Source organism: Schistocerca americana, chromosome 5, assembly GCF_021461395.2.
Source record: "Schistocerca americana isolate TAMUIC-IGC-003095 chromosome 5, iqSchAmer2.1, whole genome shotgun sequence".
NCBI lineage: Eukaryota > Metazoa > Arthropoda > Insecta > Orthoptera > Acrididae > Schistocerca > Schistocerca americana.
This window is the reverse complement of record NC_060123.1, coordinates 227,550,372-227,575,671: the sequence shown is the minus strand read 5'-3', so window position 1 is coordinate 227,575,671 and position 25,300 is coordinate 227,550,372. Positions and strand designations below refer to the sequence as shown.

The 25,300-nt window shown below is 43.9% G+C and overlaps 1 non-coding gene across 1 annotated transcript; it reads left to right on the top strand.

Moving 5' to 3' along the window:
* The first annotated feature begins 16,493 nt into the window (after window positions 1-16,493).
* Window positions 16,494-16,567, top strand: Trnat-ugu. The gene has a single exon. It is a non-coding gene; the product is annotated as a tRNA-Thr (tRNA).
* The last annotated feature ends 8,733 nt before the right edge of the window (window positions 16,568-25,300 follow it).

Sequence of the window (25,300 nt, the reverse complement as noted above, 5' to 3'; positions counted from 1 at the left end):
AGAACATACACGTATTTGGTATATGGGCAGCGGTAATGAATTTGCGTAGCTGCGTACTCGTACACCCAATATAGCAGGTAACCATTCACCAAAACCTATCCGCAGTATTATATGATTGTATGCTTTCGGATTACAGCCAAAAGCGGTGTTGTCATGATATTTCCTAGTATCTGTAATTACTGAATCAAGACTCAAAAAGATAGAGTACTGAACTGCTTCGTTAAACCAACATGATCAAGACGTAATTAGCAAGCAAAATCTGCACATGATACTGGAAACAGGGAACGCCGTACTACCATATGTTTCTCGAAATGTTTCGCTATTATACAGAGGCAGTAATCTGCATTCCAGAACAGCGTTCAGTGACCTGCCTCTTTGCACCTGTAAATCACTGATGTACAGGAACAGAATATTTATAATTAAAAGCAATGATTGCGCTTTAGCTGTTAAAACATTATTTATTGTGCCTGCAGTTTCGACTCGTGGTCTTTCTCAAGCAATCTGAAAGCAACCAGTCGTCAAATATAATACACTTAATTATGAAACTGACAAACGTAGAAAGTGATCATTTCAAATCTGCTTATGTGGGATAAGTCCGTTTTCATTTAACACATGTTTGTGTCACTTTTCTCCTTTCTGCGCACACAAAACCACACGATATGGATTCCATATATTAGCATTTTTGCGCTCTGTAGCTCATACTCTTTTTGTGTTTACATCTTTGTTGCTTTTGTGATCCACTCACCACGCCTGCCACACGAGTTTTAAACTTAAGTGTTTATTTCATTATTCACCAGCTTTATAGCGTGTACGGTATATGGAACAGCGGAAAAATTCAAACCACCACAAGCAACTGCTCTTACACAACTTCCCACGTAAGTAGCTTAGAAATTTGCTCTTTCAACGTTTGTCAGTATCATAATAACGTGTATTACGTTTGACGACTGATTGCTTTCAGAATGCTTGAAAATGACCACATGTTCGAAATTGCAAACGTAACAAACAATGTTTTAACAGCCTACAGCGCAATGATTTCATTTAAAAATTCCACGTAGGCTCTGGGTCCAGTCATCATCAAACGTCTGGAATAGTTAGTCCTAAGGACTGAAGTAGCAGTGTGCAACTGAATTATTTGACTGGCCGTTGATATGACAGAAACTGTAGCAATGGATGTGTCCAAGACGGCAGTATACCAGCAAGGCCCTATTCCATGTTCAATAACAAAGAAATGACTAGTAATGAACGAAATAATTAGCAGAAATATTGCAGATAATTGATATATTATCCTCAAAACCATGCAGATAAGTCATGAAGACCATCTGAATTCTTAGTATACATAACATGAATTGAAGTTCTTGGAAAGCCGAAATATTAAAAGATCTCAATATACGTCTTTTAAACAGACTAGTAAACCATTCATAATGTAGGAGAGGATGATAAGACAGAGTATAGGGGTGTCCAGAAAATCCCATTACAGACTTCTAGGACTTGTAGAGGGGAGTGGGTACACAATATTTTAGATAGGAACTCATGTTCGGAAACTACCCTATCCGTTCTACGCTGGTTTCAATGCAGCTGTTTAATACATACATTTCTGCTTGAAGAAGTAAATTAGGCTTCACGCAGTACCATTGTTAGGTAACAAATCGAAAGAAAATGTAAAGAAACATTCATTTATCACCTAAGCACATTTGTTTGTGTTAGAACATAAACATCACGTTTAGTATTATTGTAAAACAAAAAAGAACCCAGCATACAATATGTACAGACAAGTATTGATGCATTACAACAGCGGCTCAATGTGGCGACCATCAACATTGTTACAGACAATGTACGTACAAAACATGTTCTGATACACTTGAGAGGTTCCATGCCCTCTTCTGCACGTCGCCTCTCATTTCCATCAATTTTATTAATGTTTTATGTCACTGAATGGTGGTAAGAGACCAAATAAGGTTATTCTAACGAGAGTATTTGTACTGAGAGCTCAAAGTACATTTCACTTGGTTGCTGTGCATGTTGTGAACTGTATGTGGTCTTGCTTTTAGTTGCCTCTGTTACTTTCCTGGGTGGTCTGTTGCGAGGCGAGCACCGGAGGACGTGGCACACTGCGTTTCTGGTGGGCGGCTGCACTTCTGCGACTGCTGGGAGGGTCGTACATTAATGAGCTTGAACGCCTGGTGGGACGACTGACCTCGGTCGAGTTTCGCCTGTTGTATGCAAGGCGAAACGACATGCGAGGCGTCTGAGTGTCGCCGCAGTTCATGTGTTTACCGTTCTGGCGCGTCTGGAATGAAGACTGGTGGCACCGACTGACTGCATTGTCCTCATGATTCTCAGAATACTTGTGGACTATGCCCTGCTGGGCGCGACTGCCTGGAGCCAGATGGCCAGTGGCCTAGGCATGTTGTTTTCAAAGCCGATCAAATGGCAAGTTCAGTGCCCCGAGCTAAATAGCAGAGGCATGATTGGTCAACTTAAACTGAGGCCAGTTGACGCCATAAATCCTTGCTTGAAATTGGAGGGAACGGTCACTGTTGGCGCGAATGATGTTCTGAGATAGTGTGGGGGAATTTTGGAATCAGCACTGAAGGCTGATTCGCAGTTTTTCGAGGGTAGTGGGGAGTTGAGTAACGTTGGCTTTGCTCTTGAGTTGTGCGGATGCAGGGCATTTGGGATGTGATCTTCGTTGGAGTCGGACAGTCTTACGACTTAGTCGCACTTTTTCAGCAGAACTTAGAATTCTGCCAGGGGTTGAAACAGAGTTGCTGCACGGCAGAAGTCGGCGCCTACATCATCAGAACGCTGCCCACCGACGACGTGCTCCAGGTTTCAGGACTGGTAAAGTATTTTGCGGCTCCGGCGTTGTAGGACCCACCAATTTTATACTGAAGTCCTCAGCAGCACACGCGCTCGCTTTGCACAAGTCCACCTTCCTTGTTTCTCCATGTGATCCCATTTGAGCTCTCACTACTAATCGCGATACTGCAATATAGTCTGGGGAGTAACATTTGATTCATTATGACCTCCAGTCACTATCGCCAATCTATTGCATCACAGAGAGTAGGAGCCCCTTGTTCTCGAGCCAATTCTTATTCTCATAATAGTTCAGTATGACCTATCCTTTAGCCTACAGTTTGTATTGACAATTAAGCAACTTTGTGTTCTGATTTATAATAAATCACATTGTAATATTTAATCCGCGTATCATTTCATAGATAGATGTAGAATCCCATTTCCTGTCGTTTATTATGATAAAATTCCCTTTTTCTCTATAATGATTTTTATTAAATTATTGTGAGTGTGCATTCCTTATTTTACCAACTAGCAGGGTCCAACATCAATTCGTTTCATTACCATTCTGCACATAATCAATTAGGTCGTAGGTAAGGAGGGGTTCGAGTGCATGTCCAGTTCTCATGCAAAATTCGCCAGAATTAAAGAGGAGCAAACTCTTCTCCACTCTGGCACCTCGCACACCCTTTCCATCCCACATAGTGTCTCTTCAACCTCTAGCGTAGCGGCCAGAACTCGAGCCAGCAGACTTTTCACTGTCTCTGAAGGAGTCTCGTAGCAAGTCAGAGGCCAAGTGACATCAAGTGACAGGCTGACGTAGTAAACGTCATCCCATGTACCCTACTGCGTACCAGGAAAAGCAACTCTGAGACACTTTTCTCTCTCCCTCTGAGGACGTGGACGCGTTACGCATCTGAACTGAAACTGTCGTAGAATGGAAACGGTATGGGGATTCGTGTTCAAAATATTGTATACTCACTCCCCTCTACAAGTCCTAGAAGTTTGTAACGGGAATTTCCGAACGCCCTGTATAATACAACGAATCTAAGGGGTATTACTCGATTCTATAAACCAGTTTTTAGTGTAACAAAGACGAGCGATCTGTGAGCCTTCATGGTACCACTCAGGTGGATACTGCTTAATGTTATAATTCACTGCTACTTCTGTACGCGAAATGATTGCAAGTTAACTGTCTGTGAGCCGTGCTGCAGCTCGCGTTGGTGCTGTGTAGGTTCTCTCCCCCCCCCCTCTGTTGGAGGCCAGATGGTACCGTTTAGTTGGTATTGTGGTATTGGTATGGTTGCTGTTCTTTCTCTTCTCGTGTTGACTGGCGCCACTCGGTTTCGCAAGCGTTGCCTGTCCATTAGTGGCAGCAGCGGCGGTTATCGATACGCAGTAACTGTTGCCCTATCTTTGGGGCGACGTCGTTGTTTTTCCGGGTCGTGAGAGTGGGCCAGTTCGGTTGGAGACTCAGGAGGAGCGAGGTCCGTGCAGTGCCAGATCACGCCGGGACCGCTGGCGGCGCGCAGGGACTGCGGGATGGAGGGGCTGTGGTCACGAGATTACACGTCCTAGCCGCAAACCGAATCCAGAAAGCTTTAAGATGAGTGCATTTCAATCCAAGTACAGACACCTCCACCATTGTGATATCTCGCGATTCTCCAATGACTTGGGTGCGTGTTGCTGCGCTTAGTGTCGCCGAGGCGAATAGCAGCGAGTGGAGTGCTTGGGGAAGGCGGATCTGATTAGCTTTCCTCAACTTCTTATTACTATTTACTGCGTTTAGCTCGTTACAATTTGTTAAGTTCAACCAGCGGTAATTTTTCCTGCCTGGTGGCCGCTAACGCCCCAGTTACCTGCCCTGGGGGTTAGTGTATGTAACGGCAGTGTACGTTTCTTCGCCTTGCCGCTGCTGTCCGGTAAGGCGTGTAGTTTTGACAGCTTTGTTGATTGCAGGCTGGTGGGTGATTCTTCTGTTCTAGTGGTAGTGGTTCCTTTCTCGTTCTGGGCGCTCCAAACACAGTATTCTGGGGACTTAGTGCAGACCGGCGGTTCCGGCTTTGGCGTATTGTTCCATCGTTGAATATGGTTTATCGGACGTCAACTAGCTTCAGCGAGATTATCATCAGTCATTCGTTAGACTGCTACTAGTCTGAGTTACCATATTGTGAAGTGAATGCAACTCTTGGCTACCTATCTCATCGCTCGCGAAAGTGTTTGTTGCCGGACCTTCTCAGAGGTCGATTCCTGGAGCACCGTCTGTGGCCCCTTGGTTCTTGTAAGATATGTGTGTTCTAAAAGGAGGTCTGATGACTAATAGTTCAGTGTGACGCTCATTCAGCCCACGCCTTCTGCGGATATAATCTGCCTCAGTACCCTTTAAGGAACTTATGTACTGGTCCTTGTGTATTATTATTCTATTATTTATTACAATACTTTGTAATGCCTACTTTAAAGGTTATATATGTCTAGTTAATAGTTCTGGTCGCCTTCTGGAATAAATCTAGCAGTGTAGTGTTCAGTGGATGTTAAGGGTTGTGTTACAAAGTTTACCATCATCTTATTTCACCCGTTTGGTGATCAGTTGCTTGTTTTTTTAAATTAACCTTTGCTATTGTATTTGCTGTTTTACAGCAGGTTTCTAAATTTTTTATATTATTGCCGTTCCTGGCGTGTAAGGCCTTCAGCAGTGATGTGGTCACTTGCCTTAAAATTCTACTTTGGTATTTGTATTTACGCAGTAAGCCTTTAAAACCTCATTTACTGCCATTCCTGGCATCTAATGCCTTCTGCTGTGTTTGTGGCGACTTGCCTTTTAATATTTCAATACCTGTTATTTGTGAGTTGCAGCGTGTTTTAAACAATTCTTAATATATTTCCATTCCTGGCGTGTAAGGCCTTCTGCCCAGATCACAGTGGCTTGCTTTTAAAACATTATCTGCTGTATCTGTAATTACTGGTGATAAGCTAAATTGTAACTCACAGAAAACACCATTACTTACACAGTTTTTCATTCCTTCATTAATAACGTGTGGTATTTTTATTTATTGCTGAGTCTGGAATTACTGGTTCAAAATAAATTGTGTGTAACTGCAAAAGGCAACCAATAGTAACTGATTACGTCCCCGTCCACAATAGTAACCTAATCCTGCCTTCCCTTGACCACCAGATTTCAGTCTGCATATGTCGATCACATTACTGAAATGAACTACACGTCGCTATTAACCATGACGGGAAGTAACTGTAAAGATCTCACCCAAAATCTCCAGCACTGTAGGACTCCTAACGACGTCACAACGACCTCCTACGAAGCAGCAACACGCCGAAGCAGAAAACAGAACCAAACTCGGAACGTCTGGTACCCATTCAGATCGACTCGATCCGTGGCCAGACAAGTGCCAACGTTTCTCTCTAGCAAAGACAAATTCGCCAATTTACTAAGCAAAACACTGTGGTCAGAAACGAGTGGGTTATTTAACAGGAAACTTTCAATCTCTCTGTTGCGTTCGTTAGTGAGTAAGCAGCAGGCGGCTGAAGTGGACGGTGTTACTGCATCTCCCCCCAGTTTGCAAGGTAGTCCTAAAGCAAAAGGAGTCAGTTCTGCTGAAATTTATCATCACTTGTGCATTGCGTATGCGGATGGTATTGTGAGTGGTAGTGTTTTAAGGGAGTCGTGAAGAAAATTCAAGGCTGGTCGCAAAGATATACATGATGAAGGTGTCGAGGAAGACTGATAAACTTTTGCAACGTATTGACAAATCATACGAGCGGACGGTAGCACCCAAACTTCGAACTTTCTGGATATCTACCACATATTTCAAGGACAGTCATCTTTAACACCGTCACAAGGAGGTTACTGTAACTTTTGTTCACAGTTGGTATCAAATGACTAATCGATTCTCACAGAAAGAATCGAAAGAATGGGTTAAGCCTTGACATTCCTTCAGCGCTCCTGTGAGGAGGGGGAGACCTTTCCGAACAGAACAGGGAATCGGGACGAATAAGTGCAGAAAGTGAACTCTGAAACTAAGGAACGCGCCGTAGATGTAGATGCACACTCATTTTACCAATAGGTCCAAAAAATTCAACCCTACCGAGTCAACTCGTGAAATGATGCTTACAGTTTCTTTTGGGACCGCAAACGAATTTTAGCAATGGAGTTACATGAGAGAATACTGTGGCATCACAGGTTTATTGTGAGAGCTTTACGAAACTCAAATACTCAAACCAAAACAAACAGCGTGGGATGATTAAAAAATTGAAAATCGGAAATAATTTTACTAAAAAATAACGGAACATGCTTCCACTGTCAAACTCACTGACAACGATTATGGTGTATATTAGAACAAGTTTACTCATTTCTCGGCAGACAGCAACACTGTTTAGGGCAACAAATATGCAATGGCTACGTTTCCTGCCTCGGCCACTCTTTCCCACCTTTCTCCAGTTCAACACTGACGAAAAAAAAAAAAAAATATAGCAGCACCAAGAAGGGGTTGTGCGACATAAACGAAAGTTGGTAAGCGTGTCTTTACACCAGAAAGATGATGTGAATTCAAATTTCGCGCCAGTCGTATAAGTGTGGCGCTAGTAGCGTCACTATGAGGATGCAAATCAGCTTTGCTTTAAATACAGGCTGTAACGGTTGAGAGCGTTAGTTACTCACTGAGTTTGAACGAGGTCCTGTAATAAGGTTACGAGAAGCTGATTTTTTCCTTCCTCTATATTGCAGTAAGACTTGGCAGGAACTTCGCCACTGTACATGACTGCCGGCAGCGGTGGTCACGAGAATGTACGATCGCAAAAGACCGGGATATGGACAGCCACGTGGCACTACAGAGACTGAAGGGCATCGTGGTCGCCTATGTCTCTCGTGCACTGTACTGCATCTGCAGCAGCAGTTTGAGCAGTACTTGCTACAGCAGTGATACAGCAAACTCTTACAGATTGGTTACTTCAAGGACAGCTCCGAGCCAGACGCCCAACTACCACCATTTGCTATTTCAGTGGTGTCAAGCGAGAGCTCCCTGGTGGGCAGGGTGGAGTTCTTGTGTTGTCTGATGAAAGCAGTTTCTGCCTCCGTGCCAGTGATGGTCATGTGTTGGTTAGAACGAGGCCAGTTCAGAGCCTGCAACCAACCTGTCTGCGAGCTAGACACACCGGGTCCTCATCTGGAGTTGTGGCCCGGGGTGCTACTTTGTATGACAGCGGGAGAGCTCTCGTGGTTATCCCACGGAGCCTGACTGCAAATTTGTACGTCAGTCTGCTGATTTGAGCTGTTGTGTTGCCAGACAGCATTCTGGGGATGTGTTTTCCAACAGAATAACGCTGGCCCAGATACCGCTGTTGTAACGCAACATGCTCGCCAGAGTGTCGACAAGTTATCTTGACCTGCTCAGTCAGGAGATTTGTCTCCAGTCGAACACATGTGTGACATCATCGGATGACAACTCCAGCGGCATCCACAAACAGCGTTAACCTCCCCTATGTTGACTGGCCAACTGCAACATGCGTCGAACTCCATACCACAAACTGACATCCCGCATCTGTACAACACAATGCAAGCACGTTTGCATGCTGCATTCAACATTCTGGTAATTATACCGGTTATAATTGTGCACACATTTCACATTTGCAATGGCTTATCTCGCGTTTATATTAACGTGTGATCTTACAGTGTTAATCACTTAAATACGTTACCTAGAAAAATGTAATCCCAAAATTTTTCCGTCAGTGTAGACCGTTGCGTCATCTGCAAGAAACAGCAGCAGCAGCACTCCGTCTGAAGGCCACAAGTGGCCCATGAGGACCATCCGACCGCCGTGTCATCCTCAGCTGAGGATGCGGATAGGAGGGGCGTGTGGTGAGCACACCGCTCTCCCGGTCGTTGTGATGGTTTTCTTTGAACGGAGCCGCTACTATTCGGTCGAGTAGCTCCTCAGCTGGCATCACGAGCCTGAGTGCACCCCAAAAAATGGCAACAGCGCATGGGGGCCCAGATGGTCACCCATCCAAGCGCCGGCCACGCCTGACAGCGCTTAACTTCGGTGAACCGACGGGAACCGATGTATCCACTGCGGCAAGGCCGCTGCCTTGCAAGAAACAGGGAACTTATTATTAGTACTGTGTGCTTCGTCATTATAATACCGGATGAACAGCAAGGAACCTACCGCAGTTCCCTATGGAACGCCTTAAGTTTCTTCTACTTCTCCCCTCTGGACGGTAGTGAAATGAAACCACTGCGAAAAAAATTAGCTAGACCCTTCAGCTGCTTCTCTACATAGTTGCCCTCATCACAGAGGGCAGCCGTCTGTTCTCCCCGCCAAATCTCTGCGTTCGTCTACAGCTCGTTGTCTGTGCCAGAATGTTATCTTCATAGCCAGCGGTCCATGTGAACAGAAACGAAACCCAATGGGAGCAAGTTACGGACTGTATTGTGGATGATCAAACACTTCCCATCGGAAACTCTGCACGAGCATCTTCATTGCCCCTGCAGTTTGCGGGCGTGGATCGCCGTGAAGAAGGAAACACATGACAGTTAACTTATGTTGGCTGCATGATATCAGGCAAAATCTCTCACCAGGCCCTCACACTTGGCGGGAGACGCTATCTTCTAGGCATCTTTACGTGGTCACTTTGTGCTCAAAACTGAAAAGAGAGACGTGAAGCGATCGAATTGCTTACTAGATACACTACCCAACACATGTGTGCAATGTGTCATCGAATTTCCACTGTGGTTTCCATTTCGCGCCCGACCGTACCTTACATTAGATTAGATTAGTACTTGTTCCATAGACCATGAATAAGACACTTCGTAATGATGTGGAACGTGTCAGGTTAATAAAAGGTGTCAATCCAAGATATTACATTACACAAAATATTACTTGACAATTTTTTTTTGGTGGGGAGTGGGGAAATTACCACTTACTAAATTCAAAAATTCATCTAATGAGTAGAAGGAGTTGCCATTCAGAAATTCTTTTAACTTCCTTTTAATGCTATATGGCTATCTGTCAGACTTTTGATGCTATTAGGTAAGTAACCAAAGACTTTCGTGGCAGCATAATTTACCCCCTTCTGAGCCAAAGTTAGATTTAAACTTGAGTAGTGAAGATCATCCTTTCTCCTAGTGTTGTAGGCATGTAAACTGCTATTACTTTTGAGTTAGTTCGGATTGTTAATAACAAATTTCATAAGTGAATATATATTATTGTGAGGCTACAGTGAAGGTCCCTAGCTCTTTAAATAAGTGTTTGCAGGATGATCTTGGATGAACTCCAGCAATCATTCTGATTTCACGCTTTTGTGCAATGAACACTCTTTTACTCAATGATAAGTTACCCCATAATATGATGCCATACGAAAGCACAGAATGAAAATAGGTGTGGTAAGCTAATTTACTGAGATGTATATCGCCAAAATTTGCAATGACCCTAATAGCACAAGTAGCTGAACTCAAACGTTTCAGCAGATCTTCAGTGTGTTTTTTTTTTTTTTTTTCCAGTTCAACCCCTCATCAATGCATAAACATAGAAATTTTGAATATTCTACCCTAGCTACAGATTTCTGATCGAAGTCTATATTTATTAATGGTGTCATTCCATTTACTGTGTGGAACTGGATATACTGTGTTTTGTCAAAGTTTAATGAGAGCCCATTTGCAGAGAACCACTTAATGATTTTCTGAAAAGCCGGCCGGAGTGGCCGTGCGGTTCTAGGCGCTACAGTCTGGAGCCGAGCGACCGCTACGTTCGCAGGTTCGAATCCTGCCTCGGGCATGGATGTGTGTGATGTCCTTAGGTTAGTTAGGTTTAATTAGTTCTAAGTTCTAGGCGACTGATGACCTGAGAAGTTAAGTCCCATAGTGCTCAGAGCCATTTTCTGAAAAACATCGTTTACAATTTCATCAGTTAATTTTTGTCTATTGGGTGTGATAGCTATACTTGTATCACCGGCAAAGAGTGGCAGCTTTGCATATTTGTGAATGTAGAATGGCAAGTCAAATATATATACATTAAGAACAGCAGGGGATCCAACACCAAACCTTGCGGCACCCCATTCTTGATTGTTCCCCAGTTTGAGAAATTAGCAGTTTACTTTCCGAATAGCCCTCGTAACATACTGCGTCCTTACTACCAAGAAGTCCTTAATCCAATCATAAATGTCATTTGATACCCCATATGCTTTTAATTTCGTTAGTGAGCGTTGGTGTGGCACTGAGCCAAATGGTTACCGACAGCCAAGAAACACTATAGCTGCAGGATTGCTTCGAGCCATGTCTTCAGGATATCGTGCGGGGAAAGGCGCATGAGCGACATTTCCGAGATCCTTGCTTCCTCACTCACCGAATTTAGAGACGTTCACCTCAGAATACAGAGAATGCCGGGGTCAACTCCGGCTAGGGGCTCCAGAGGGATTGTCTCGGCGTGAGTCGATGAAAGCGATAGGGCCCCAGCCAGACGGTTTTTGTGCCCCCTGGCGCGCCCCTTTATTGAGAGAGGGCCTATTGTGTGGCTCCCAGCAGCTGCTGCCCTGTGGCTTGCGTCTGGCAGATGTCTGGCCCGTCCAGACACGCCACAGCCGCGCCGCCGCCCAGTAGCCGCGCGTGTGCTCTCTACTGGGGACACTCCCGCTGCCTGGTCTGCGGTACCGAGGGCCACAGTCGACGGCAGAATCTCCAGAACCAAAATGAATCGAACACGCAGCTTGAAACCTGGTAGTTGAGGATGGCAGGATTCGGGTACAATTGTGGACGGGGCCGTAATCAGTTCCCTTTTGCAATTACACACATTTATTTTAAAACGGTAATTCCAGACTCAGCAATAAATCAAGATATCACACGTTATTGATGAGGGAATAAACATCTGTGTAATTAATAGTGCTTTCAGTGTGTTGCAAATTACCAAATGAGCATAAAATACAGACACAACAAATAATGTTTTAAAAACAAGCCAATGTGATACCAATTAGAGTTTTAAGGGGGGTAGTAGGACGTCAAACTAGCTGACTTGGAGCGGGAGAGTCACCACAGAACATTTTAATTTCTACTGTTTATACTTTTATAAATAAATTCATAAAACTTTGTCACCATGACCAGGAAGGATTGAGGACTCACACTCATCGCAGTGGAAGTTCAAAAACGTAGCAAAATACCTTTTTTTCTACATGTGAAATTTCATCATTTTTTTCACTTATTACTGGCTACATTTGTTGCTATAGGTACACTTTTCTTCCTAAGTAAGAGAGATTCTTCGATGAATTTTTCATAGCATACAAACAGTAGTTACAGGTGTACGAAACTCTAGAATTTTCCAAATCTATTAAAAAACTGTGGAAAAAATTGAAATAATTAACTATAAAACTTGAGTTTTTTCTAAACATGAAGTTTAAAATGTAGCGGTTCATTCATTTTTTCATAAATTAAATAACTTCTAGAGTATCATACACCCGTAACTATGGTTTGTATGCTGTGCACAAGTCATCGAAGAATCTCTCTTACTTAGGAAGAAAAGTGTACCTATAGCAACAAATGCAGCCACTAGTAAGTGAAAAAATGATGAAATTTCACATCTAAAAAAAGTGTGTTTTGTTACATTTTTGAGCTTCCACTGATATGAGTATGAATCCTGAATCCTTCCCGGTCAAAGTTTTATGAATTTATTTGTAAAAGTATAGATAGTGGAGATTAAAATGTCCTGTGGTGCTTCTCCTGCTCCAAGTAACCCGTTTGACGTCCTACCCCCCCCCCCCCCCCCCCCCCGCCCCTTAAGCCAAGTAACCACAGTCACGGTTGAAGGACTTTAACGCCAAGAACGGCAATTATAAAAAAAATTTAACAAACACACTGTAAAACAGCAATGCAATAGCAAAGGTTAATTTAAAAAGACAGGCAACTGATCACCAAACGGGTGAGACAAAATGATGGTAAACTTGGTAGCACAACCATTTAAACCTGCTGTAACGCCAAGAATGGCAATTATATAAAAAATTAAAAAAAAACATACAGTAAAACAGAAAATACAACAGCAAAGGTTAGTTTAAAAGGACAAGCAACTGATCACCAAACAGGCGAGACAAAATGATTGTAAACTTGGTAGCATCATCATCATCTTGGACAGTTTCCAGCCACTGGCTGGGTCTGTCGGTAACACAAGCTTCTCCATCGTGTTCTGTCTTTCCACCATTCCCCCTCTTCCACCTTCGTCCAGTTCTCTCCTCTTCTCATCACACATTCCTTCACTCCCTTCACCCATCTATCTCTTGGTCTTCCTCTGGGCCTCTTCCCCTCCAGTTGCAGATCAAACATCCTCTTTGGAATTCTTCCCTCATCCATTCTCTTCATGTGTCCATACCACTGCAGTCTTGATTTTTCTATCCTGTCCTGTACTGGTTCCTCCTTTAGTCTTTCCCTCACATACACATTTCGCAATCTGTCTCGTCTTGTTACACTCAACCTGCTCCTCTGGAACTTCATTTCACTAGCCTGTATTCTACTTTTGTCGCTTTTGTGCATTACTAAACTTGGTAGCACACTCTTTTAAACCTGCTGTAACGCAAAGAATGGCAATTATATAAAAAATATTAAAAACATACAATAAAACAGCAAATACAATAATAAAATACAAGGGCCAGTCACAGTCAGTGCACCAGGAATTGACCACTGATTACGTCTGGCAAAAAACACTTCACAAGATGGTAACTCAGACTAGTGGCAGTATAACGAATCACTAATGATAACCTTGCTGAGGCTACCTGACGTCCAATAACCCAAATGCAAAGATGTAAAAATATGCCAAAGCTGGAACCGGCGGTCTGGACTCCGTCTGCAGAATACTGTGCTTAGAGCGCCTGGAACGAGAAAGGAATCACTACCACCAGAGTAGAAGAATCGCCAACCAATCAAGAAAACTGTCAAAACGACATGCCTCACTGGACAGCAGCAGCAAGGAGAGGACGTACATTGCCGTTACATACACTAACCACCAGGGCGGGTAACAGGGCATTAGCAGCTACGAAGCAGGAAAACTACCGCTGGTTGAACTTAACAAATAGTAACAAACTGAACGCAATAAGTAGTAATTAGAAGTCGAAGGAAGCTAATCAGATCCGCCTCCCCCAAGCACTCCATTTGCTGCTCTTTGCCTCGGCAACACTACGAGCAGCAACACAAATCCAACTCACTGGAGAATCGCAAGATCTCATAATGGTGGAGGTTTCTCTACTTAAATCCAAATGCACTCAAAGCTCGCAGAATGCGGTTTACGACGAGGTCGTGCACCCTCATGACTACATGCCTTCGATCCGGCAGTCCATGCACGCCGCCAGCGGTCCCGGCGTGTTCTCGCACTGTGCGGACCTGGCTCCTCTTGAGTCCCCAATCGAACTGCCCCCTGACCGACCTGGAAGAACCACGACGTCGCCCCAAAGATAGAGCCACCGTTACTACATATCGATAACTGCCCCTGCTGCCACTAGCGGACAGGCAACGCTGGCGAAACCAAGTGGCGCCAGTCAACACGAGAAGACAAACAACCGCAACCATGTCAACTAAACGATACAGTCTGGCCTCCAACAGAGGACCGAAACTTACAAACAGCACCGAAGAGAGCCGCAGAACGGCTCACATCTGAAAACAGCTTACCTGCTACAGGCACCTAGGGACGCTCCAATAACAGATTAGATACTATGGGGTCATTCGGAAAGTACGGTCCCATTGGGCGCCAAATGGAAACCGCTTTGAAAATTCGATGAAGAACTGCATGGACGCGTTCGGCGTTGTCTCTAGTGTGCCCTTTGATCGCATCAAGTCGCTCTTTTCAGTTCTGAGCGCACAGTGATCACCTAAGGCTGCCTAGAAAATAGTGTCTGCAGCCAAGTACGAGGACTTGGTGAGAGATCTCGCCTTTGACTCCTGTAACCACAATCTAGTTTCTATACAACTTGTAGGTAACCTTTTACTCCTGTATTTTATCCGAAGTACCTTCAGAATATCTTATAGATAACACAGAAATACATTTATGGATACTGACAGGATCGCAAACTAGTGTGAACTTTTTATGTACTTTTGCTCTTTTTTAACACAACAGGACTTATTTAGAATAGAATGAGAAATACTGATATCATCGAGAGCGACATTACGGCAAGATACTGAATGCATTCTCATTTATCCTTTAAGCACTTCTTTGATTCAAAAGAACCTGTTCTAAAATAAGTAGAAACATTGTGCTGTGTCTGCATCAGCATTATTAATATCATAGTGTAATGTAAGATTAAACATACCATCATACGAATCCCCTGTTCCGTTGCATACTGGCAGAAATTATAACTAACCATACGGCATTACCTTGAAGCTTCAAACTGTCTTAGTACCCAGGAAATAAATAGTAGCTTACGAAGCATGAATTGATACAAACAATAGTCAGATGCACAGAATAGTAATGATTTGACTGGCGCTGTGACCAGTCTGCATCCCATGTCTCAGCTTGCAAGAAATTGGTAAGTCTTGGATTCCCACGGAGCACAAGTGTCGAGTTACCGCTCATGATGAAGATATCTTCTCTATAACTGCCGCGTATAGAAAGAGGCTTCCCAAATTCTCAGATCTTTACTAACTTAGAGAATGGATTTTTTTTTCATGAATACAATCTGTTCGGTTATTAGAGACTTACATTTGGTTCTAATGCATATCAGTAACTGAACTCCAAGGAAGAGGTCGCATACTTAATATCACTGGTATACGTTGTCGAAATCGGAAATTTTCATTGCAGACTGTGCACGGTAGGTAGTTTTTAGTACTGTACTTGTGTTTCCCGTAAACGACATAGATACTGCACAGCGTTTAATCTTCATTAGACTATTAGTTAAGTGTTATTAATTTACTCCACACGATTTGATACCTCCGACGAAACGACGAAATTATTGAAAAAATGCTATCGGCGCCAATACCTTGGGTATTGAAACAAAAGTATCGATACTTACTCATACTTGTGACATCGTCAATTCGCTAGGGGCACTGCGCTTCATGTAGATGAAGCGAAGCTACAGCAGACGAAAACTTCTTAGGATATCAGTCGAATAAATTGAGCCATGTATAGCGATACCCGCTTAAACTACACACTTCAAGAAAAGTTTTGCATCACGCCGGTTCCCACAACTCCTGAAGATAGACGTTGACAATGGAAATTGTGTCACAGACACAATCCCTTTGACTGTTCAGAAATGTCACTAAACCCGCCCAAAGATGTAAACAAACATGCATGAACAGCGCCTATTAGACGGAGGGGATCCGATAGCCGATCAGTTCCATTCATTCCATCAGGAAGGAGGTACAAGGCTCGTGTTGCTACAGTTCAACCATGACGGTCAATACCGCGGTCGGATCGCGTCTGCATTTTTACTTTGTGCCAGGAAGGGCTCTCAACAAGGGAAGTGTCCAGGCGTCTCGGAGTGAACCAAAGCGATGTTTTTAGGACATGGAGGAGATACAGAGAATAAATGATGACTAACTGAAACCCTCAGCTGCCGACAGGTGTTGTTGATATACCTCGATGTGGACAGCTGAAAATGTGTGCCCCGACCGGGACTCGTACCCGGGATCTCCTGCTTATATGGCAGACGCTCTATCCATCTGAGCCACCGAGGACACAGATGAATAACGTGCAAGGGATAAGTCCCTGCAGTCGCGCTATTCATCTGTGTCCTCGGTGGCTCAGATGGATAGAGCGTCTGCCATGTAAGCAGGAGATCCCGGGTTCGAGTCCCGGTCGGGGCACACATTTTCAGCTGTCCACATCGAGGTATATCAACTAAACCTGTCAGCAGCTGAGGGTTTCAGTTAGTCATCATTTATTCCAACGAAAAGCTGCACGGTCATCAACAGTATTCTGTTCTTTCGAGAACAGTTACTGTCTTCATATATAGAGATACAGAGAGACAGGAACGTCGATGACATGCCTCGCTTTGGCCGCCCAAGGGCTACTACTGCAGTGGATGACCGCTACCTATAGATTATGGCTCGGAGAAATCCTGACAGCAACACCATCATGTTGAATAATGCTTTTCGTGCAACCACAGGACGTCGTGTTACGACTCAAACTGTGCGCAATAGACTACATGATGTACAACTTCACTCCCGTCCATGGCGAGGTCCATCTTTGCAACCACGACACCATGCATCGCGGTACAGATGGGCCCAGCAACATGCCGAATGGACCACTCAGGACTGGCATCATCTTCTCTTCACCGATGAGTGTCACATATGCCTTCAACCGGACAATCGTCGGAAACGTGTTTAGAGGTAACCCGGTCAGGCTGAACGCCTTAGACACATTGTCCAGCGAGTGCAGCAAGATGGAGGTCCCCTGCTGTTTCGTGGTGGCATTATGTGGGGCCGACGCACGCCACTGGTGGTCATGAAAGGCGCCGTAACGGCTATACGATACGTGAATGCCATCCTCCGACCGATAGTGCAACCATATCTGCAGCATATTGGCGAGGCAGTCGTCTTCATGGACGAAAATTCGCGCCCCCATCGTGCACATCTTGTGAATGACTTCCTTCAGGATAACGACATCGCTCGACTAGAGTGGCCAGCATGTTCTCCAGACATGAACCCCATCGAACATGCCTGGGATAGATTGAAAAGGGCTGTTTATGGACAACGTGACCCACCAATCACTCTGAGGGATCTACGCCGAATCGCCATTAAGGAGTGGGGCAATGTGGGCAACGCCTTGGTGAATTTGTGGATAGTATGCCACGATGAATACAGGCATGCATCAAGATGACGTGCTACTGGGTATTAGAGGTACCGGTTTGTAGAGCAGTCTGAACCACTACCTCTGAAGGTCTCGCTGCATGGTGCTACAACATGCAATGTGTCGTTTTCATGAGCAATAATAAGGGCGGTAATGTATGTTGATCTCTATTCCAATTTTCTGTACAGGTTACAAACCTATCGGAACCGAGGTGATGTAAAACTTTTTTTGATGTTTGTGCATCCATTTCTGAGGTAAGTTTTTCGTATATCATTTTACTTTCTTCGCAAAAATAAAAGGCCATTGATTTTAATTAGTATATTTTCCTTATTCTGCAGTTTTAGCGTAATTTTAAGGAAACGTCGTTAAAAATTTTATATTAAGGTTACACAATTTTTGAAAACATAACAGAACCAAAATGAATTCAAATACCTTTAGTATTGTCATCAGCAGTTGTTTTCAAAATATTTCTCACTCTTGCGTTTCTATAGTTATTTTTGCAAATTAATGGAAGAACCTCTAGCAAAATAATGTGGGGTGATAGGATTGGTCTTTTTTACGTAACGAAAGCTACACTGAAGCGCCAAAGAAACTGGTATAGGTATGCGTATTTAAATTCAGATGTATATAAAGAATACGGCGCTGCGGTCGGCAACGCCTATGTAAAACAACAAATGTCTGGATCAGTTGTTAGGTCGGTTACTGCTGCTACAATTGGAGGTTATCAAGATTTAAGTCAGTTTTAACGTTGTGTTATAGTCGGCGCATGAGCGATGAGACGCAGATGTCCGAAGTAGCGATGAAGTAGGGGTTTTCCCGTACGACCATTTTACGAGTATACCGTGAATATCAGGAATCCGATAAAAATATTCGACATCGCTGCGGCTGGAAAAAGATCTTGCAAGAACAGAACCGACAACGACTGAAGAGAAGCCTTCAACATCTCAGAAGTGCAAACCTTCCGCAAACTGCTGTAGCTTTCAATACTGGACTATCAACAAGTGTCATAGTGCGAACCATTCAACGAAACATCATCGATATGGGCTTTCGGAGCCGAACGCCCACTCGTGTACCCTTGATGATTAGATTAGAGATTAGATTAGATTAATGATTAGATTAACACTTGTTCCACTGCACGACACAAAGCTTTACACCTCGCCTAGGCCTGTCAACACCGACATTGGACTGTTGATGACTGGAAACATGTTGCCTGGTCGGACGAATCTCGTTTCAAATTATATCCAGCGGTCGGACGTGTAGGGGTATGGAGACAACTTCATGAATCCATGGACCCTGCATGTCAGCAGGAAATTGTTGAAGCTGGTGGAGGCTCTGTAATGGTGTGGCGCCTGTGCAGTTGGAGTGATGTGGGACCCCTGACACGTCTAGACACGACTGTGACAGGTGACACGTATGTAAGCATCCTGCCTGATCATCTGCATCCATCCATGTCCATTTTGCATTCCGACGGACTTGGGCAATTCAAAAATGGCTCTGAGCACTATGGGACTGAACATCTTAGGTCATAAGTCCCCTAGAACTTAGAACTACTTAAACCTAACTAATATAACGACATCACACACATCCATGCCCGAGGCAGGATTCGAACCTGCGACCGTAGCGGTCGCTCGGTTCCAGACTGTAGCGCCTAGAACCGCTCGGCCACCCAGGCCCATTGCTGCTAGAGCTGTCACCTGCAGTCTGCGAGCGGTTGTTGCACGTTGATGTTGAAGGCAGATGGTGCTCTCATTAATGTGACTGGACCGTACACACATTATTTGCAGCTTATGAAATTTGGTTACAAAACGCAAGTATTTGCATTTCATATTTATATAATTACGCCCCCATGCCATCTGTGGTCATCAGTCCCCTAGAACTTAGAACTACTTAAACCTAACTAACCTAAGGACATCACACACATCCATGCCCGAGGCAGGATTCGAACCTGCGACCGCAGCAGTCCCGCGGTTCCGGACTGCAGCGCCAGAACCGCTAGACCACCGGGGCCGGCTACTTGGGCAATTCCAGCAGGATAATGCGACACTCCACACGTCCAAAATTGCTACAGAGTGGCTCCAGGAACACTATTCTAAGTTTAAACACTTACGTTGGCCACCGAACTCCCCGGATATGAACATTATTGAGCATATCTGTCTGGGATGTCTTGCAACGTGCTGTTCAGAGGAGATCTCCACCCCCTCGTACTCTTACGGATTCATGGACAGCCCTGCAGGGTTCATTGTGTCAGTTCCCTCCAGCACTGGTTCAGACACTAGTCGAGTCCAAGCCACGTCGTATTGAGGCACTTCTGAGTGATCGCGGGGTCCTACAAGATATTAGGCAGGTGCACCAGTTGATTTCGCTGTTCAGTGAATTACCAGAATATCAGCAGAAAGAGTTAGCTGTAAACTAATGGATACACAACGAGAACTTTTACCAGAATAACCAACAGCTGTTTTTGTTCCGGTCTCGTGTATTGCCGATACAAGCCAATCAGCGACGTGAAAAGCGAGCTTTACGTCACTTCTCGAGAACATGGAGAAAATATTCGTTCCAGGAATTCCCAACGCCAGTCGGCGGCTGTGTCTCCAGTCACACAGAAGGCCAGCTACAACCTCCCACACCTGAAGTAATGTAACAGCTGAAGCTGATAACCTTGTACGGCTATGTCACACAAGTTATGCTGTAGCTTGTCGCTGTTGTTTCGCTAGTCAAGTGTTGCCTTGACAACCGAGTAGAAAAAATATCGAATTTATTTCCATAGTGGCAAGTCTCTTGGATTTTTTTTTTTTTTTTTTTGAGAAACAAATATCTTAACCTCACTCTGCAAGATTTTCCTTGGTTCTGTAAACGTTTCGATATTGCCAGAAGTGACATTGGTAGTCGACATCATTAAAAATCTTCATTCACAAATTAATTTATCCCATTCTTGTAAAAAATAATAGATTCCATAAGCTACTGTCTACCTGATCTCAAAAGTCGACGTGAAAATGCTTAGGTTCCAAGCACGTTTTCAATGCTTCAAACAATGTTTCCGTACTTTGGACCGAAAGTACAATTTCGTGGACGATACAGGCGTGAAAATACTGATTCTATTCGCCGGAACATAAAGACGTGAAAGTAGACTTTTGGTTATCGTAGAGGCAAAAACAAAATTGAGGAACTGAATGAAATTTGAACGCGCAGTAGTTAGGACCAAACGAAGTAAAGAATGATTGTTAGAAGCAAGTATCACCAACTGTCAAATTGAATTATTGTTTCTTGGCTAAAAGATGTGAATTTTATTTGCTTTAACATTGACAATCTTATTTATCTTTCGTCATTTTAAAATGAGAGGGTTCAAAATTACATTTACTGGGGTACTGGCTGAAATTTGCTCTCGTAGGGCAAATGGTTTCAGAAAGGTTGCCAACCACTGTACAAGGAGGATTGGTCAGTTGTCCAGAAGACGGCAGCAGTAGTCGTATGAAGCAAAAAGTAGTTCACGTAGGCAGTGAACTACTTCTGACTGCTATCTTCCATAGAAAACATTCCGAGACATAAACTTTTAATTCGCGTGGACCGTACGAGGTGTAAGCAAAATGATTCGTGTAGGCATTTTCTCAGTCCCGGGCAGAATCCTAGCAACAAAAATTACACGAACACAAGTGGACAGAGCAGAAAATTTAAGCATCGGTGTCGATTTTGTTGTTGATGAGATGAAAAGTGCAATGACGTTGACTCAGGCCCATCCTGTCAACTTTGTTTACCCAATGTGACAGCGAGGGCCCAAAATAACGAGGCGACTAGTACTTAAAAGAATAACCAAGCGAAAACTTACATATATTTCACACTTTGAAGAAGCATTTCGTTACTTTCAAATCCTTATGTATCCTATTTATCATAACACCAACATTCAATAAATGTAAACCCTAAATTAATTAAGCGAATCTAAAAAGGTGTTGCCATATGTCAAAACACTGGGTTGACAAAAGTCATAGGATATGTGCTAATATCGTGTCAAACCTCCTTTAGTCCGGTGTAGTGGAGCAGCTCGACGTGACACGGACTCAACAAGTCGTTGCAAGTCCCCTGCAGAAATATTGAGTCATGCTGCCCCTACAGCCGTCCATAATATTACTTAAGTGTTGCCGGTGAAGAATTTTGTGTACGAATTGACCTTCCGATTACGTCCCATAAACGTTCGACAGAATTCATATTGGGCGATCTGGGTGGCCAAATTATTCGCTCGAATTGTCCAGAGTATTCTTCAAACCAATCGCGAAATATTGTGCCCCGGTGATATAGCGCATTGTCATCCATAAAAGTCCATCGCTGGTTGGGAACATGAAGTCTATGAATGACTGTAGATGCTCTCTAAGTAGTCGAACGTAACCATTTCCAGTCAATGATCGGTCCAGTTGGACCAGAAGACCCAGTCCATTCTGTGTAAACACGGCCCACACTACTCTGGAACAACCACCAGCTTGCACAGTGCCTTGTAGACAACTTGAGTCCACAGCTTCGTGGGGTCTGCGCCACACGCGAACCCTACCATCATCTCTTAACAACTGAATTCGTGACTCACCTCATCAGGCCACAGTTTTCCAGTAGTCTAGGGTCCAACCGATATGGTCACGAGCCCAGGAGAGGCGCTGCAGACGATGTCGAGCTTTTAGTATAGGCATTCGCCTCTGTTGTCTGCTGACATAGCCCATTCACGCCACATTTCATTGCACTTTCCAAACGGATACGTTCGCCGTACGTACCACATTAATATCTGCAGTTATTTCACGCAGTGTTGCTTGTCTGTTAGCACTGACAACTACAGGGCTATTACAAATGATTGAAGCGATTTCATAAATTCACTGTAGCTCCATTCATTGACATATGGTCACGAGACACTACTGATACGTAGAAAAACTCATAAAATTTTGTTCGGCTGAAGCCGCACTTCAGGTTTCTGCCGCCAGCGCGCTCGAGAGCGCAGTGGGACAAAATGGCGACAGGAGCCGAGAATGCGTATGTCGTGCTTGAAATGCACTCACATCAGTCAGTCATAACAGTGCAACGACACTTCAGGACGAAGTTCAACAAAGATCCACCAACTGCTAACTCCATTCGGCGATGGTATGCGCAGTTTAAAGCTTCTGGATGCCTCTGTAAGGGGAAATCAACGGGTCGGCCTGCAGTGAGCGAAGAAACGGTTGAACGCGTGCGGGCAAGTTTCACGCGTAGCCCGCGGAAGTCGACGAATAAAGCAAGCAGGGAGCTAAACGTACCACAGCCGACGGTTTGGAAAATCTTACGGAAAAGGCTAAAGCAGAAGCCTTACCGTTTACAATTGCTACAAGCCCTGACACCCGATGACAAAGTCAAACGCTTTGAATTTTCGGCGCGGTTGCAACAGCTCATGGTAGAGGATGCGTTCAGTGCGAAACTTGTTTTCAGTGATGAAGCAACATTTTTTCTTAATGGTGAAGTGAACAGACACAATGTGCGAATTTGGGCGGTAGAGAATCGTCACGCATTCGTGCAGCAAATTCGCAGTTCACCAAAAGTTAACGTGTTTTGTGCAATCTCGCGGTTTAAAGTTTACGGCCCCTTTTTCTTCTGCGAAAAAAACGTTACAGGACACGTATATCTGGACATGCTGGAAAATTGGCTCATGCCACAACTGGAGACCGACAGCGCCGACTTAATCTTTCAACAGAATGGTGCCCACCGCACTTCCATCATGATGTTCGGCATTTCTTAAACAGGAGATTGGAAAACCGATGGATCGGTCGTGGTGGAGATCATGATCAGCAATTCATGTCATGGCCTCCACGCTCTCCCGACTTAACCCCATGCGATTTCTTTCTGTGGGGTTACGTGAAAGATTCAGTGTTTAAACCTCCTCTACCAAGAAACGTGCCAGAACTGCGAGCTCGCATCAACGATGCTTTCGAACTCATTGATGGGGACATGCTGCGCCGAGTGTGGGAGGAACTTGATTATCGGCTTGATGTCTACCGAATCACTAAATGGGCACATATCGAACATTTGTGAATGCCTAAAAAAACTTTTTGAGTTTTTGTATGTGTGTGCAAAGCATTGTGAAAATATCTCAAATAATAAAGTTATTGTAGAGCTGTGAAATCGCTTCAATCATTTGTAATAACCCTGTATACGTAAACGCCTCTGCTCTGGGTCGTTAAGTGAAGGCCATCGGCTACTGCGTTGTCCGTGGTGAGAGGTAATGCCTGTAATGTGATATTCTCTGCACACTCTTGACACTGTGGGTCTCGAAATATTGAATTCCCTAACGGTTTCTGAAAAGGAATGTCCCATGCGCTTAGAACAACTGCCATTCCGCGTTCAAAGTCTGTTACTTCCTGTCGCGCGGCCATAATTACTTCGTAAACTTTTCCACCTGAGTCACCTGAGTACAAATGATAGCTCCGCCAAAGTAGTGTTGTTTTATACTTTGTGTACACGATACTACGGTATAAGAGCAATCGCAATCCAATGACTTTTTGTCACCTCAGTGAGCATTATGAAAGACTGACGTTTTCACGACAGTAATATTGTGTTCGACAATGGATTTTTTAAGACCCTCATTGTAATGATGGATAACTGATTACTGGTAAAACATTTGCTGATATGATTTTCAGTGTCATTACATGAGCTTCACTGTCAAATTACTCTTGCTCTATATTTTTTAGTCAAATTCCTTCTTTTTTTGTTCTTGTTCACGGTAGAGAAGCAGCTAAATTTTCAGTTGCCCTTTCACAAAGCATGCGAAATCTATTTCCGTCGTCCGTATTTCACACCCACCTCTCAGACATACATATGAGTTCAGCATATTTTCAGACTATAAGTACTGTCGAATACTGGGAACCGTATTTAAGAACTGTGACACGTATTTTCAGACAACAGCTTCCGTAATGTGATCACCGGATGAAGAGCCTCATCAGCTGCTACGATTTAGCGGATGTAAATTATCGGAGATCGTAACAGATGTCGGCTGCCAGTCAGTACTGTCAAATTCTGAGAACCTTATTTTAGAACTGTGACCCGTATTTTCAAACAGCTACTCTCGTAATGTGATCACGCTACGAAGAGCTCCACCGCTTGTCATGTAATACTGTTAACGAATGCAGATTGTCGGAGGATGTAAGAGTATAATACCCTTTGCTGTAATGCTAGACTGAAGAGGTACTTTTATCTGGCCGTCACTGTAGCACTCGCTATAGCTAACCCAGAGGACAGCAATCTTTCTTTTTTTTCTCTCCTGGTGTGCAACAGGTTTCACACCGCTGGGACAGAATGGAAAACCACATATCTCGCATTTCTGATGTCAGACGATCACGCAGACCACAAACATGCGAGAGAGAAGTAGTTCACTTTCGTTTAACATCGCTTACATTTATTTCACGGGACGTTGCGAAACGAGCTCAAGTCAGAAAGACAGCCTACTTGACGACTATTTCATCTAGCAGCTCATTGATGCATAATATCAAAACGATATGTTGTATTCGAAGGAAAATATGGGCATGATTCTGGAACTGCGACGTTCTCTTAAAAGCTTTTTTTTCAGTTGCCATCCTTTCGATTGGTTTGACGCTGTCCTCCATCTCTCTATGTAATCATTTCATTTCAACATACATAGAGATGTAAAAATTGTCAGAGGCAAGAATTTTTATATACATACTCATTTATTTAACAAATAGACAGCAAAGTAAATAGAAAAGCAGTTGAACATAACAGGTTAAGATGAACACAGG